The sequence below is a fragment of the Mixophyes fleayi genome, chromosome 2 (genome assembly GCF_038048845.1).
Source record: "Mixophyes fleayi isolate aMixFle1 chromosome 2, aMixFle1.hap1, whole genome shotgun sequence".
Taxonomy (NCBI): domain Eukaryota; kingdom Metazoa; phylum Chordata; class Amphibia; order Anura; family Limnodynastidae; genus Mixophyes; species Mixophyes fleayi.
This window is the reverse complement of record NC_134403.1, coordinates 125,886,184-125,903,362: the sequence shown is the minus strand read 5'-3', so window position 1 is coordinate 125,903,362 and position 17,179 is coordinate 125,886,184.

Sequence of the window (17,179 nt, the reverse complement as noted above, 5' to 3'; positions counted from 1 at the left end):
TATGCCTCGGCGACTCGTAGCATCTGAGCTTGCTGCGCAGCGGCCACATTCACGAGGATTCTCAGTACTTCCTCCAGGTTGACGGGTTGGGTAGCAGAAACTTCCTTCCCGGAGTATCCCACTCCTGACACCACTTGTGGCAAGAGCCCGCTACCAGCCTTAGCTTGATGGGCAGGTGACACACCCACCTTCTTTTCTAGAGGAAACTCCCATCACAGGCTCTGTTTGCACTAACAGACACACCCTGTTGGTTTGCTGAGAGGAAGGAGCTTTCAAATCATGTAAGTTAACCAAACTTTAAACTATACATAAGTCTTTACCTGGTTTAACCTCAATCTAGGTGCATAACTGTGCCAATGTTTTATTCTGCTTGTATGCTTTCTCTGCATCTTGTCAGATAAATGCCTCCCTTTGTTACAATATATATATATATATATATATATATATATATACACATACATACATACATACATACATACATACATATACACATATATATACACACACACACAAATACATGCACACGTGTACATATGTATACACACACACACACACACACATTTATTTTTTTAAATCCTGAAAACAGTAAAGATTAGTCTGACCCTGGTGCTGCACACGCACCTTTCAGACAATTAGTGCTTGAATTCCACTTTTAAGATCTGCAGGAAGGCAAGTATGCATAGAGAGTAAGCGGTGCAAGTGGACCCCATGCACCATTACATAACCTTTTGAGAGCTACATTTTTTATCTGAAGAAAGAATTGCTAACAAGCATTATGAAATGTTAAGTGATTGTGGATGTTTTCAGTGTATAATAACATTATAACTATATTTAACCTTATAACCATGATGTCTGCAGGTTGAATACCCAATTGAATAACTGCAGTAGAAAAGAAAAAAACAATGACGACTGTCAGCCACCAATTGAGTTATACTGTCTTGTGCATGAACAATGTTATCTCTTTTCACATTCTTATGTTTTGTTATCTTATTATCTGTAATGTTTGTAATTTATATAGTTTAACAAACCTGCCAATTTTTAACGTTACAAAGATAGTTAGAACAGCATTTTGATAATGTAGTATTTATGACACAATTATCAAATGTATTTTATGAACACATACTGTACTTGGTAAAAGAAGAATAAAAGGGCTTATATAGACATTACTCATATTGCCAGAATGAAATGTCTATTATCTCTCACATGCTTTACAATCTGACTGCATTACCAATTCCCAAGTAATAACCCTCTGCAAGACAAATTACCCTGCAACTGCTTGTCACAAAGACAGAGATCTGCCAAATACATTCCATGCAATGCAAACACTTGTCAGTCTTAGTTAAGAGCTCTCACATGAATTCAGCATTTTTTGTTCCTTTCCTATATATAGCTTATTTATGTTGTGAAACTATTATTATATTATGCATTAAATAATGTCATAGTTAAAGCTTACCCAACCCATTTGGAGGTGATAGAAGCTAGGTACAAGAAAAATAAAATTAGAGATTGCAGCTATGTAAAATTGTGAGTGTGTGCTTCTGTAGTCTCTTAAACAATATAAAGGATGTGTATATTGACTGCACAGCATAGGTTTACCCAGCATATTGTGGTCACAATATTCAACATAAAATATATCCCAAATATGTTCAGCACATAATATACTGTATACACTAGTATCAAGGGTGTTCAGCACAGTACAGGGCAGTATTTATAGTGCCTAGCAGTAATATGCCAAGTAGACATAGTAAGACATGTACAGGATCACAGTCACATACATACAGGGTCACAGACACATACAGTCGCACACATAGACAAGCACAGACACAAACAGGCTGGCTCACACACAGAGAGTTACACATACATACAGAGTTACACACACAGAGGGACACACAGAGTCTCAGGGGTATATTTACTAAACTGCGGGTTTGCAAAAGTGGAGATGTTGCCTATAGCAACCAATCAGATTCTAGTTGTCATTTTGTAGAGTGCACTAAATAAATGACAGCTCGAATCTGATTGGTTGCTATAGGCAACATCTCCACTTTTTCAAACCCGCAGTTTAGTAAATCTAGCCCTCAGTCTCACACCCACAGACACACTCACAGGGACACATAGGGTCTCACACAGACATAGGTTCACACATACAGAGTCACAGAGAGATACAGACTGGGACACAGAAAGAAGCATTTTCCTTGTAGTTCCTCCTACTTCTCACTTTGCAGGCCACGTTATTTTCATTCTTCGGACTACAGCAGCTCCAGCCCTCTTATGTCCCTTGATATCTGCAGGACTGCACAAAGCCATGTAGCACCACCCCTCTGCTTGGACTCCACCTCTCCTCTCAGCTCTTCCACAGGGCAGTCTAGTTCCATAGCTGAAAATTAAAAGTTGGGACATGACAGGGAACCCAGAGGCATTTAGCTACACTACTGACCCTGTACACCATATGGGAGAGCCTCTCTGTAGCTGATGTGAGCTCTGATATTACATTGACAGTATAATTCACCCCTTTCCATTAGTTTATAGCCTAGGTTCCCAAACTGTGCGCCGCGGCTCCCAAGGGTGCCACGGTGCTGTCACAGGGGTGCCGTGGACAGGATGAGGAAGAAGAAGAAAAAGAAAAATATAAAAAAAAACAACTTACCAATCCGGCGGCGCCCGGGACCCGAAATATTCAGTGAGAAGTGGTAGGAGAGAGGAGAATGCTGGGTCCCGGGCGCCGCCGGATTGGTAAGTTTTTCTTTTTTTTCTTCTTCCTGTCCATGGCGGGATACAGAGGGGGCACATCAAGGGGGCAGAGCACAGTTGCAGAGGGGGCACAGTGAGGGGGCAGATGCAGAGGGCACAGAGCGGATGCAGAGGGGGCACAGCAAGGGGGCAGAATGCGGATGTAGAGAGTGAATGCTGAGGGGGCAGAGCGCTGATGCTGAGGGGGCACAGAGTGTGTGGATGCAGGGGACGCAGTGTGTGGATGCAGGGGGCGCAGAGTGTGTGGATGCAGGGGGCGCAGAGTGTGTGGATGCAGGGGGCGGTGTGTGTGTGGATGCAGGGGGTGCGGTGTGTGTGGATGCAGAGGGCGCTGTGTGTGTGGATGCAGGGGGCGCGGTGTGTGTGGATGCAGGGGGCGCAGTGTGTGGATGCAGGGGGCGCAGTGTGTGGATGCAGGGGGCGCAGTGTGTGTGGATGCAGGGGGCTCAGTGTGTGTGAATGCAGGGGGCGTAGTGTGTGTGGATGCAGGGGGCGCAGTGTGTGTGTATGCAGGGGGCGCAGTGTGTGGATGCAGGGGGCGCAGTGTGTGTGGATGCAGGGGGCTCAGTGTGTGTGAATGCAGGGGGCGTAGTGTGTGTGGATGCAGGGGGCGCAGTGTGTGGATGCAGGGGGCGCAGTGTGTGTGGATGCAGGGGGCTCAGTGTGTGTGAATGCAGGGGGCGTAGTGTGTGTGGATGCAGGGGGCACAGAGTGTGGAGATGAAGGAGGTGTCACAGTGTGTTAGCTGTAAATTATTCTTTGACAGAAATATAATGGAAAAAAATGTATATAAAAATATTATTTTCCCTTGGATTTATGTGTATTATTTTTGCATACAACTAAATAAGTATTTCTGTCCTGACGTAAATACTTATTACGTTTTTTTGACTACTTATAAAACGGGACTGCTCGATAATTATTTTGGAGGGGTGACTTGAAATAATTATGGAGACTGTAAGGGTGCCGCGAACTGCAAGAGTTTGGGAACCACTGGTTTATAGTATTGAATTGTGTATGCTTAATGAGGTATAATGTGCTTTAATATTATGAATGTTTTACACCTATTGACCTATTGGAATAAAGTTTGTTTAGAGTGATAATATCACATGGATAAAAATGGGAACCATTATTTCACGTTTTAATGAAAACATATACACTTTATTAGCTTGCCCTTTCTAGTACTGGGTAGGATGCCTCTTTGCACCCAGAAGAGCCTGAATTCTTTGTAGAATGGACTCAACAAGGTGCTGAAAATTCCTTAGAGATTCTAGAGTTGCTGAAGATATGTCTGTGCACATTCATCCTGCAAATTCCTCATCCCACCACATCCCATAGGTGCTCTATTGGATTGAAATCTGGGGACCTTTGGAGGCCGTTGGAGTACACTGAACTCATTATCATGCTTCAAGAATCAGCTTGATATGACATGTGCTTTGTGATATGACGTGTTATCCTGCTGGAAGTAAATATTAGAAGATGAGTAGACTATGGCCATAAAGTATTGATGGGCAACAGGTGGCCCTAGATCCGCATGTGGCCCTCTCAGCTTTCACCTGAGGTCCCCAGCTGCTTCCTGCTTTATTGTCAGATTTGTTTGTTATAGCTTGTAACACTTGTTTAAAATGCCTGCTGATATCTTATTACAGATTGGTGTCTATTTGATTAAATGTATTGTTTTAACTTATTACCGAGATTAAGGATACTGTTTGGTCCTTTTAAAGGCTAGAGGGCCACCCATGTGTCCCCTGAAGTGTAATAGGTTGTCTATCACTGCCATAAAGGAATGCACATGGTCAGGAACAATACTCAGGTAGGTTGTGACCTTTAAACAATGGTCAATTAGTATTAAGTGGCCTAATGTGTGACAAGCAAATGTTCCCCACATCCATGGATACATGTTGTTTATGCCAAATTTTGATCCTACCACTTGCGTGTCATAGTAGAAATCAGATTCATCAGACCATGCAGTGTTTTTCTAATCTTCAGCTGTCCAGTTTTGGTAAGTCTCTGTATCGCCATTGCGCTACCATAGTGACGCTGCCTACTGGTGATGGCAGGAGAGGTCACCGGGAGCTTATGGAGGAGTGAGCTGCAGGACTTCACTGGTGTGGATGTGATGACATGGACAGCCCCCTCATCACAAGAGCGGGTAGAACGAAAAAAACATAACGCCACCGATAGGGACACTACATGGAGACCAGAGTCTATTTAAGACTCCGGGTTTCCACGCGCTTAGGAGCGAAGCTATATTGCCGGCGGGACCCGGAAATAAGAAGGAAAGACCCAGGTCCAGGCGCGGGAAGTCATGCAGCCAATGCCGCAAGGCCACAAATTGAAAGAGCCCTCGGAGTGGATTAAACGGAGGGGAGGTATTTATTTGTAACTTCACTAGGGAGTCTAGTCCCCCAATACACTGTAATAAGACGGGGTGAGTAAAAGGTGCCGCAGGACACATTTTGGAGCCCTAAAAGAGGTGTTCAGGAGCCCCAATAGTTGAGGCCAAAGGAGTGGGTTCCCCAACATATTGGAAACAGGTGTGTGACAGGGGGCATTTTAAAGAGAGGGGAAGAGCCCCATCAGCAACTGAAGGGCCACAGCATAAGAGAACCAGCATGGATCCCAGAAGTAACACAACTACAGCGGTCACAGTGTTTGGCACTATAGTGGGAAAAGCAGTATGAGAATCTAAGAGCTACTAACAGGAACCTCACGGAGTAGCAGGTAGCGGGCAGGTTTGAAAAAGTGGAAATGTTGATGTTGGAAATGTTGCCTATAGTAACCAATCAAATTCTAGCTGTCATTTTGTAGAATGTACTAAATAAATGATAACAAGAATCTGGTTGCTATAGGCAACATCTCCACTTTTTCATATTTGTTAAACGGTTTTATTTAATCCCTAATTCTGCACATATTTGTAGGACTCCAATAATTTTGAAATAAGAAACCCAGACACCTATGTCATAACCCAGGGGGGCTCTTAAGATAACGTGTGAGAGAAGGGAGGGAGGGTATTAATATAATGTGGGTGGGAGGTAGGCTATTAATTTAATGGTGGAGTGTAGGTGGGGGTTAATTATTTAATTGGTGCCATTTTATTTGAGGAGTGATGGTGAGGCTATTTCATTTATTGGTAGATCTATTTAATTTAATAGTAGGACCTATTAATTTAAGATGAGATGATGGGACATTTAGTTTAATGCTGGAGTGGTTTGGGGGGTTTAATTAAATGTGGGGCTGTCTGGGGAGAATGAGATGTATTTATTAAAGGTGAATAGGAATTATTAAATGGCAGTGATGGTGGCAGGGAATAGGTATGCTTATTAATCATAAATGTCATTAATTTATTGCTGGGGGGGTTGGGGGAGTCTCTACTGTAATGTGATTGGGAGGTAGGCTATTAATTTAATGGTGGACTGTGGGGCGGAACTTAATGGTGGGTGCTATTAATTTATTTGTGGGATAATTTACTTGTGGGGCAATATTTTAATTTTTTTTTTTAACATTTTTATTTTATTTATGAGATTGACAATAAAAAATAAGCACATTGGTTACATTGAGCACAATAAGCATACAAAGTGATTACAAACGTAGGAATATATTGGTGTAATTGACCGACAACCCCTATGTTCCAATGACTGGAATTAAGGACTTTTTGGATTGATAGCATTTAAGGAACAGGTAAGTACTGTGGGGCAATACACAGGAGTAACACAGGAACAACCATGCTGGAGCTGGAAGAACCAATACTCTGGCACTAGACATGTGTCAGAGACTGCCTTATATACCCTAATGTGCCTCCTGATTGGGTTAGGGAGATTTAGGCGGTTTAGACATGCTGGCTGCAGACAGGTGAGCAGAGATAGAGTTCTGCTGCTAGGCAACAGGACGTGGATTACGGAGAGAAGGTGTCCGAACTTGCTCCACTAGATCACCCATTAGCTGTACTTTAAATAAATACAGAAGAGCAAGCCTCCACACAAGCTAGCAGCACACCTGCTATATTTAAACCCCAAACCCACTCAGGACAAACCTACCCCCCCTGTCCACCACACCCCATAGAGCTACTTACTCTGAGAACTCCATAGATCATCATAGTATACACGGCACTAGAACTATAAACCAAAGCAAAAGAGCTATAAACAAAAACTGCAAAACAAGCTATAAACATTTCCCACTGCAGCAGAGCCACCGCTCTAGCTGATATCGTGTATACTTTCTCGCCTGTTCTCTCCTCCCTCCCCCCCCCCACTCCCCATTTTATTTCCATCACAGGTTGCGCCACGGAAAAAACAAGAGATCTGTAAAACTACGATATCTGCACGAGTTGTTGCCTGATCAAATTTAGAGCCAAGCAGTATAGAGTTGAAGAGCTCGAGAATCATGTGCATGAGGGGGTTGGCAAAAGTTTTGTAGTATATAGCCGGGAAGCAGTCTGGGCCGGGATCTGACGTATTTTTGAGGTCTTTAATTGTTCAAGCAATTTCGTTGGTCGTGAAGGGTTCATTAAGGAAGTCAGATTGTGCGGAAGGAAGTGTGGGCAGAGCTATAGAGGATAAGTAGTCTTTAATTTTAGATTGTAATAATATGGAATCTGAAATTTGGGGTGGGAGATAACAGAGAGAGGAGTAGAAGTCTCTGAAAATGTCAGCTATATGTTTAGGATCATAAGTAGAATCCCCCAAGTGGCTCTTGATAGAGGAGATGCAGTTGCGGGTGCGATTATCTCGTAGTTTCTAGGCCAGGAGTCTGTCTGCTCGATCGCCCCTCTTGTAGAATTTTTTTGCAAAGAGGTTGATGTAATAGGCTGTGTAACGTGATCAGTTTGAGGCAAGTCTTGCGTTTAGGGATGCACTTGTGTAATGTTGTGAGGGATGCGATTTGCATTTCAAGTTCCATAATACGAGTAAGCTCAGCCTTTCAACAAGCAGCCTTATGGTGGCCTTATGTGCTTCCCAAAGGGTGGCAAGGGAGATATCCGGAGAGGAGTTCAAGGAAATGAACTCCTTAATAAAGTCAGAAATGGAGGTGATCTGATCGGGTTTTAGAAGTAGAGTGTCATCTAGGAGCCTTTTTGAGGGGGAGGAGCATAGGCAGGCAATTTCAAGAAGAACCAAGGCATGGTCGCACCAGGAAACCGGAAAAATGTCCGAGTCAATAAATTGTTAAATGGTTGAGCGATCAATGAGAATGAGATCAATGTGGGTGTGAAGGTTATGAGGAGCTAAAAAATTAGTATATTGTCTACCTGAAGGGCGGGTAAGGTGCCAAGCGTTGTAGAAGTCGTAGGATTTGAGGAGGGATGTCAAGGTTCTAGATTCCCTACGAGAGGAGGCATTAAAGGAGGACACAGATGAACGATCCACCCCAGGATCTAGCGTGGAGATAAAATCGCCACCTAAGATTACTTGGCCCTGGGCCAGAAGGGAGAGCTTTTCAAAAAAAGTGGAGCATACAGCGAGACTAAAGTAAGTTTGGTGAGACCTAAATATCTAACAGCAATTAGGCATCTGCCTAGTGGGTCAGCAATAAGAAATTCAAGCGAGAAAGGGATTTTGCAATGGATAAGGATGGCTGTACCTCTTTGCTTACTGTCAGAGTGTGTGGGCATGTCTTACATGTTAATTGAGGGTGGGAAATCTCGAAGTGCATTTTCTGTAGGAAAACAATATCCGCCCCAAGGCCTTTAAATTGTTATAGGGTGTTAAGCGTTAGGTAGGAGAATTAAGGCCATTAGCATTGAGGGAGTGAATTTTAAGGGTCATGGCGGGCCTTTGTACTTTGAATGAGTGAGAAGCCTAGTGACTAGTGAGAGGGAAAAGACAGGAAGGAGAAGAAGGGAGACCAACAACATAGGTAAAGAGGAGCGAGGCATGGATTGCAAAAATGGCCAGGATAGGTGACCAATAAAGAGTTGTGAAAGTGGGATAGCAGGTCATAAAAAAACGTTGAAAGTACACGGTGAAAATCAGTAATAAGGAAGCGATTACATTCAAACCAAAAACATGAAAAGTAATAAAAAGTACACCATTAACCACACAAGACTATGACATATATATATATATATATATATATATATATATATGTATATATATATTTTACACACACACATACACACACAGCCGGGTGGTCGGCACTCCTCCTTAAAATATCTTACTACCTGGGTGCCCTCCGAGAATTTTATTTTTTCAAAATACATCACGACATGGGGGCGGCACTCCTTGGACTTCCAAAGAATCTATGCACAAAGTTGTTCTTATTACAATATTTCAATCATGTTTAATGATTTTCCTCCGAAATAAAAAACATAATACAAATATTTACCTTAAATAGGCAGCTACACCATGTGCACATCACCCAGCAACTCCTCCTGGAAGTGGGCTGACAACATCAGAATGCGCCACACCCTCTGGTGTGCATCACAGCCAACATCATCAAACCGCACCCCCAGGCCTATTTGCTAATTATAAAACCAATGCGAACACCCTCCAAAAATAACAAAACCAAAACCATGAGATGGAACTGCAAAAGCTGTCAAACACAATCAAAACAACATATGACATGCTCTAATTGACACTAGGATCCGCATAATGCCTATTTTAGAAGTCCAACAAAACAGTTGTATCCATAAGTTTAAGGTGACAGTGTAGAGTGCCCTGCACGCCAGGGATTCCATACACAGAAGCCATCACTGAGGATATAAAAATCCTACAACTAGATTAATATAGACACATAAGTGCCACAAATAATTAGCATTGTCATATCTACCAAGCTATACAGAGCTAAAGCAGATTTTTTTTTTAAGTAACATGGATCTAAACCACTCAATAACTGTCCAAAAACCACTTAATGGGCATGAACAGCGCGCCCTACTGGAAAAAAATAATGGAAAAAAAGTCTAAATAAAAAAAATTATATACGTCACCTATCCAAATAGATAGCAATTAGGATACCAAGTAAATAACTATTAAAACATTCTAACTCAAAAATGTCACTCAATTGTTTACAAAAACCCAAAAAGGATAACAGATTCACACATAAATGACCTCTATGACAAAAATTCAAATAAAACAAGAAAGTCCTAAATTTTCATTGAGGCCCAATGGAGCCACAGTGTTAAGATGATGTATCCATCTGGCTTCAAGTTGAAGCAGCCTTCTCTCTCTATCGTCTCCTCTCCTCAATTCAGGAACATTATCAATCAGTTTATATTTCAATGTGACCAAAGGGTGTCTAAGTGCTTTAAAGTGAAAGCTACTAGTTGATCAGCTTCTTTGCCACTCAGTGCCAATCTAATAGAGGATCAATGCTTTGCCATCCGCTCTTTAAACATACAAATAGTTTTTCCAACATATGCCAAGCCACACGGACAAGTAATGATGTAAATAACATGTCTACTCGTACAAGTTAGCACATGTTTGATTAAAATTCTCCAGCCAGAATGAGGGTGTACAAAGTCAGGTCCTCTATCTAGATATTTGCATGTGGTACATCCAGTACATCTATAACTCCCCGGGGCTTTAGAAATGAAGTGTTCGGACCTTTCAGTTACTTTTGTGTTAACATCATTGTGCACCAACCAGTCTTTCAAATTCTTGCCACGTTTATAACACGGCATAATATTTGTACCTGCCGAAGTAGTGATGTTTGTATCTGTCCTAACAATAGGCCAATATTGTTTGGCTATTTTATTGGTTAAATTACTTGCTGTGGTATAACGATGTATAAAAGGAAATCTATTAGTTGTAGTTCGTCTTTTTATAGGGCACAAAGTATGTTTTAATGGACATCACCTTAGCTTTGGCCAATTGTAATTCATGGGACTTATACCCTCTGTTGATAAACTTCTGAATTAGATTGTCGATCTATGTAGTCGCTTCAGAATCCAAATTAGTGATCCTTCTAACGTAGAGAAATTGTGAGTATAGAAGACTTTTTTTCATTGCTATAAGGTGGTGACTAGTGGCATGTAGATACGTGTTCCGATCCGTTGGCATACTATACACACAAGTGTTTAAACAATTGCCATTCCTTGAAATAAGCACATCCAGATAATGTATGGCCTCTGTACTACAGTTAAAGGTAAACTTATTGCCCTTATCCATCTGGTTGATTTCATTCATTGGTTTTGCAAATTCCTCTATGGAGCCTCTCCACACCATCATATCATCAATATAGCGTGTGAAGAAAATCAGACGACTGGAAAAGATCTCATTCTCCAAAAACTATTGTTTCTCCATTAGGAACATATAGGAGTTAGCAAATGAAGGGACCACATTAGAACCAATAGCGCAACCTACTAAATGTAAGTAATAGGCCCCATCAAAAACGAAAAAATTCCTTGTCAAGGTTTTTTCCAATAAGGATAGAAAAAACTTTATGTCTAGACCTTTATAGTGTATGTTGTCCCTTAGCAAATATTCTACCGCATTTAGACCTTCCTGATGGGGAATATTTGTGTATAGACTCACAACATCAATGGAACAAAATACACATTGTGCTGGTAGATTATTAATGGAACCCAACTTAATCAATTGGTCGGTGGTGTCTTTTAAAAAAAGTGGGTTCTTTTTGCACAACAGGCTGCAGATAGAAATCCAGGTATTTTTATATTGGATGATACAGTGAATTTCTAGCTGAGATAATTGGCCTCCCAGGAGGGCACTCCAAGCTTTTATGCCCCTTCGGCAAATTATAGAGCAATGGCATAATGGGATATTTTTGTTGTAGTGCCAGATATGTCTTCTCAGAAATAATCTGGCATTCTCTGGCTGTAGATAGCATCTTGTCTAATTCAGCTTTAAATATATTAGTAGGATTTTCCTTAAGTTTTTTTATAGACATTGATATTATTATTATTATTATTATTATCATTTATTTGTTAGGCACCACAAGGTTTCCGCAGCGCCGTACATAATACAAACAGGAGACCATAGAGGGTGACATAGTACAGAGCAATAAACACAAAGTACCAATACTTCAGAACTCCGGGCAGACATATGAGCGAAGATGGAGTAGAAGAACAGGTATGGAGACAGGAGGGGAGAGGGGCCCTGCTCATACGAGCTCACATCCTAAGGGAGGGTGGACAAACAGGCACAGGAGGGTGCCATTAAAGTAAGGGAGAGAAAGGCGGGGCTGGTGGAGAGAGGGGAGAACGAGAGAAGGATGCTTGCGAAGGTGCAACAAGGTAAGAGTTAAGTGGATTGTTGGTAGGCTTTGAGGATATCACCTAATTGTCTGTAGATTTCATCCTCATATGGACGTAAATCCTGAAGAACAATTGCCCAGCCTTTATCAGCTGGTCGTATGATCAAATTTGGATCATATCTGAGATTTTTAAGTGCTGTAAATTCACTCCTAGAAAGATTAGGGCTGATTTTACTAATTTCTTTGACCCCTTGACACACTTCTGAATCCAACATACGAGTATAATTCCTAATTGAGGCATTCAAAGAGGGAGGTTCAAAAGAGGACCTAGTTTTATATGGATGAGTATCCAAACTGGTTATCAGAACATTGACTTTTGCAGAATAAATTTCTTTTAGTTTGAGACTACAAGTATGTCTCTACATCTCCACTTTCCATTCAAAATCATCAAACAGTACTGTTGGAACAAAGCTCAAACCTTTGTTTAGAACTTTACATTCCTCTACTGTGAGAATTTTAGAGGATAATTTAATGATCAGGTCCTCCTCTTGTACGAACGTTTGCCTCTTTGTCACAGTATCAAATAACTGAGGTCTACTTACTGGTATTTGCGCTGCTAACAGGGAGGTGCAGAGTCTAAACGTGCCCCTGGTCTTCGCCAGAGACCCCCGCAAAGGAGTTTGGAGTTAGTTGCAGAGACATGGAGGTTGCGGCCCTCCAAGTTAGCCACCAGTGAAGTAAAAGTTGAAATAACGTACTCAAGCAATCAGAGGTCAGGCTGTGCTGGTAGCGAGGTACAATAGGATCAGGCAGAAGCGTAGTCAGGAAGCCGGAGTTCAAACCAGGAAAGCAGTAAACAAAAAAGGGAGATTGAAAAGGAAGGTCAGGGAAAGCCAAGTCAGAAGCCAATGAATCAGTGTAGATGCTGGTAAGTACAGGAAAAAGCTGAAGCAGAAGAGACATAATGACCTTGATACTCTGGCACCAGGAGAGCGCCAGAGTCTCTCTTAAATAGATGCAGCAGTGATCCTATTGGTGGCAGTGAATAGCCAGCGAGCAGCTGATAGACAAACAGCGTCCCATTGCCTAGCACCGGAGACGCGCTCCACCACGCATGAGCCCGGTGGCCGGAAGTGGAAGGACGTCATCCGTCCAATTGTTACAGGACGCGCTGGGCAGACAGGGAAACAGGCGTCCGTCCCTGCCACCAAGTGAATGTGTGGGAACGGCGCCTGACACTCTTGCTCTGACCTCCCCTCCTTGTCCTAAGCCTTCTACGTCTCCCCGCTGTGCGTGAGTCCTTACCCCTAAAGGGGGCTTCTGTGAGATAGAAATTTGTGCTTGTTCTATATCGCTATGTGAGGAATTCAGACCACTGGAAGCTTCTGTATCATAACAAGTATCTGTAAAACGTGGATGGGTATAAGGTCGTGGCTTGCCCAATTGACTCCACCCTGTCACCCACGTATAAACTCGTTGCTCCAGATAGTCCCTGTTGACAGTTGTCAATTTTTCTTTTTTAAATCTGATGAGATCACATCTATATGTCTCAATATTACTGTTCAACTTATCCAGCCACTTATTAGAGATATCATTACACAAATGAGTCTTAGATCTGGTTTCCAGGTCTACAATTTTCCTCCTCACTTCTGAAAGCTTCCTAGAGGATTCTTCCACCACTAGGAGAATTAAATCTAAGGAACATTTATTAAGAATTGCAACCCAATCGCGACAAAAATCCACATTATGACTCCCAATAGTGGGAATATTATTAATTTAAATCCTCTAGGTATTTGTCTTTCACGATGGTAATCAGAAAGTGTGATACCATGTAGCAAATGGTCTATCTCCCGTTTTTTCAATTTGAGTAATGAGTGATTTATTTTCTTCAGCTGAATCTACACCAGCAGCTTCTTGTAAAGTATCTTTAAATAACAGAGTCTCGGCAGTCTCTTAATATGTCTCCACTAAGTAATGCTAGATTCAGAAAACCGCTCCCATCATTGCCCCCAGAAGGTGCCGACATGATGTAAAACAGTATACAATTTGAGTAATGTCCAAAGGTATCCGCAAACAGTTTATAGGATATCCGAAAAACACTTAATAAAAAAAGGTTGAAACCGCGATTATTACAGACACGAGCAGTCCAAAAACAAATGTGACACTTGAACTATTAAAAAAAAAAAAATGTCCAAAGACACCACTGGACCTGAGTATAGCACATTAGCTTGCTGTTTAACTAGGGGTTGCCATACCAGAATTTTGAACCAAGTTAAACATCCAAAACAGAAATACACTCCTCCTTAAAATATCTACCCACTTGGGGGTAAATCTATCAAGGTCCGATTTTTTCAGCGTGTTAAAATCACAACAGATGACACATCAGTGGTGAGCATAAGGGCATTTCTTATTTTTAGGCTATTTACTGTCTTTATTGTGAGTTTATTATTTTTATTAAATATTGTGGTTTTAATGAGGGTGTGGTGATTTATTTAACATTTTCTTTTGTGGAACAACAGGTCCCGGCCAGCCGTGGGTGTCAGGGCATGTTGGCACTTATAGTTCTCCAAGTGCCAATATGCCATGGGTATGCTGGTGCTTGTAGTTATACAAGTATCAGCATGCCCACATTGTTTATGGAACTCTGGCTGGCTGGGACTTGTAGTTCCACAAAACAAAATGGTGTCTATTTATTTTTTTTAACCTTTTATCGACATTTATTACCCTACACCCACCACCCAGGGGTGTAGGAAGTTAAAGCATGAGTGACAATTGTAGAACCCCTGAAATAGAGAGTGGGGCAAAACCACTTCAAGGGACGCTCAGTGGGAACTAAGGTGGGTGCTAAATAAGTGAACGTGATGTACCAGCAAAGTACCACCACCTAGTGTCCCCCGTGGCGGTAGCCCCCCTCGGGGAGGGAATAAACAGGGAATCTAAACAACATGAATATCTAGAAAGAACAATGGACAAATTTAGTAAAACATAAGATATTATTACGAAACTAATGACAGTGAAGTACTGAACCAAAAAAGAACTAGAAAAACTTTAACAATATATATTATTGAGCCATCAATAATGGATGCCAGCAGAACATAATTGTTGAGCGATCTCAGCTAGGTCTCATCGTTTATTCAAAGTAATAGGCGAGAGGTCCTGGAAAAAAAAATGGGTTGGTCCCAGAGTAGGATATGTACCGCAAGGGGCAGCACGTCATCTAAGAGGGAAGGCTGCAGGAGCCGAATGTCCAGCAGGCCACGTGAAGCCAATGGTTGCGAGGACTGCGGCTCAAAGCAATGGAAGAGGCCCAGGAGGTCCCCCAGTGGTTCCGGTAAGGAGTCAGCTCAGTTTGGGCAGTGTAGAGGGTGAGGGAATCCCGAAAATGACTGAATTATTATTATCATTGGGGACTGCGGTCTGGACCAATTTATCAAGCTTGACCCAGAGTTGAAAGTTACATGTCATCGCTTGGACAGCCTATTATCGGATGCACTGTTCTACATGACTGATAAATCCCAAACTTCATCTCTTGTTGCTGTGAAAAGTGGAGACAAGGGATGACAACTTATGTGCCAGTTTTGAGGTGGGTCATAAACAGACCACTTGATTCCATTGGAGAAAAATATATATTTTTTGGTTATTGTTGTTTAATTTTTCAGTAGAACCCTCTTGAGATATTTTGGCTTGACCACTTAATAAGACATTTACAATGCACAAAACTGCTGAGTCAGAGAGCAAAATCCTCTTTAGTGATGTCGGTTGCTCAATTTGCACATGTGTACCTAGTTTTCCACAAATGTTCATGAGTTTGCAGGGCAAGAACGTTTGCCCTGGCTCATGGGAGGAGTTGAGCAATTGTGATGGGCAACCAGCAACTAGTATTTTGGACCCATGCACAATATCGTTTTTTGCAGAGCAAGATTGAAATGAAGGGGTGAATAATGTCCACCAGTAGCATAGTTTGATTTGTATAAAGGTTGCACAGCCATGTCCACTACACAGAAACACTGAATCTGTGATTACAGAAACTCTGTGTAATGCAGGAATTTGCATATAGTTTTAGGTGAATTGATGCAAAAAGAATTTCTGGGTGTTATACATCTCCACTAAGTAGAAAATGGTGCAATGTGCTATGTCTGAAACAACCTCCCATATGTTATTAAGGTAATAGGAAAAACTACTGTTTTTGCTTTTTAAAAGACTTCACATGTGCTTTACACAAGTTCTAATAAATAAACCTTTTATTTTCTGTTCTGTAGACCGAGTCGTAGAATGCCCTTTATAGTAATGACTGAAATGGCATTTATGAATTGATTAAATTTCATGCATTTATTGTAGCTGTCCAACAAAGCATGTACACTTGTCTCTCACTACTGACTCATTCATTTGGATGATTCTTGACAAAACCAATCAACTTAATGTAACTCAATCTCCTCTGTGTTTTCATTCACTATGCATGTTTTTTCTTCTTTTGACTTTACTAATCAGTAAAGTCATTGGTTATAACATTAGATGAGTAAATATATCATTAATTCTGTGCATGTTAACAGACAAAATAATAATTGATATACACAATCATATTACTGTTTTATTTTATATGTACACATTTAAATAGAATATGACTTAGAATGAAAAAGTTATAAGTCATATTCTCTTCTGTGGCTGCTAGCTCCACTAAGGTCGTATTGTACGAATCGTTTTTCTAATAGAATGTTGCTGGTGGGCAGGTATCTAACATATACAGTAGGAAACACATAGGTTGCAATTGTTGACAAGAATTTCTCTCTTGGAGGTTGAACCTGCATACCTCCCAACACTCCCGATTTAAGCAACGCAGTCCTGATTTTAGGGGACTGTCCTGCCACTCCTGAGAAAGTTAAATAATTGGATGAAGTTGTTTCAAATTAATAACTATCGATTCAATTGGCTTTATCTGAAAATATGTGAATAGAAAACTACGGGCATGGAAGGGCTTGTTATGCAATGACACTAGTGAACACCTCTACATGCATTTACACTCACACATACATTTGTAAATAGTTCATCTTAATAAAGTTCCAGCACATAGTTTTTTATATTCAAATGTAATAGATTTAATAGTTTAATATAATAATGTTAAAACCACTTTATTGACATCTAAGGTTCAGGATATTGGAAATGTATCATGTTTAGTGTCATACTAATCCACTTTTTACCATCAGAAATTCGCTACAAACGGCTAAGCGATCACACTCTGCGTATGCTAGTTATAGTTGAGAAAGGATTATGCTCAAAATGATATTGT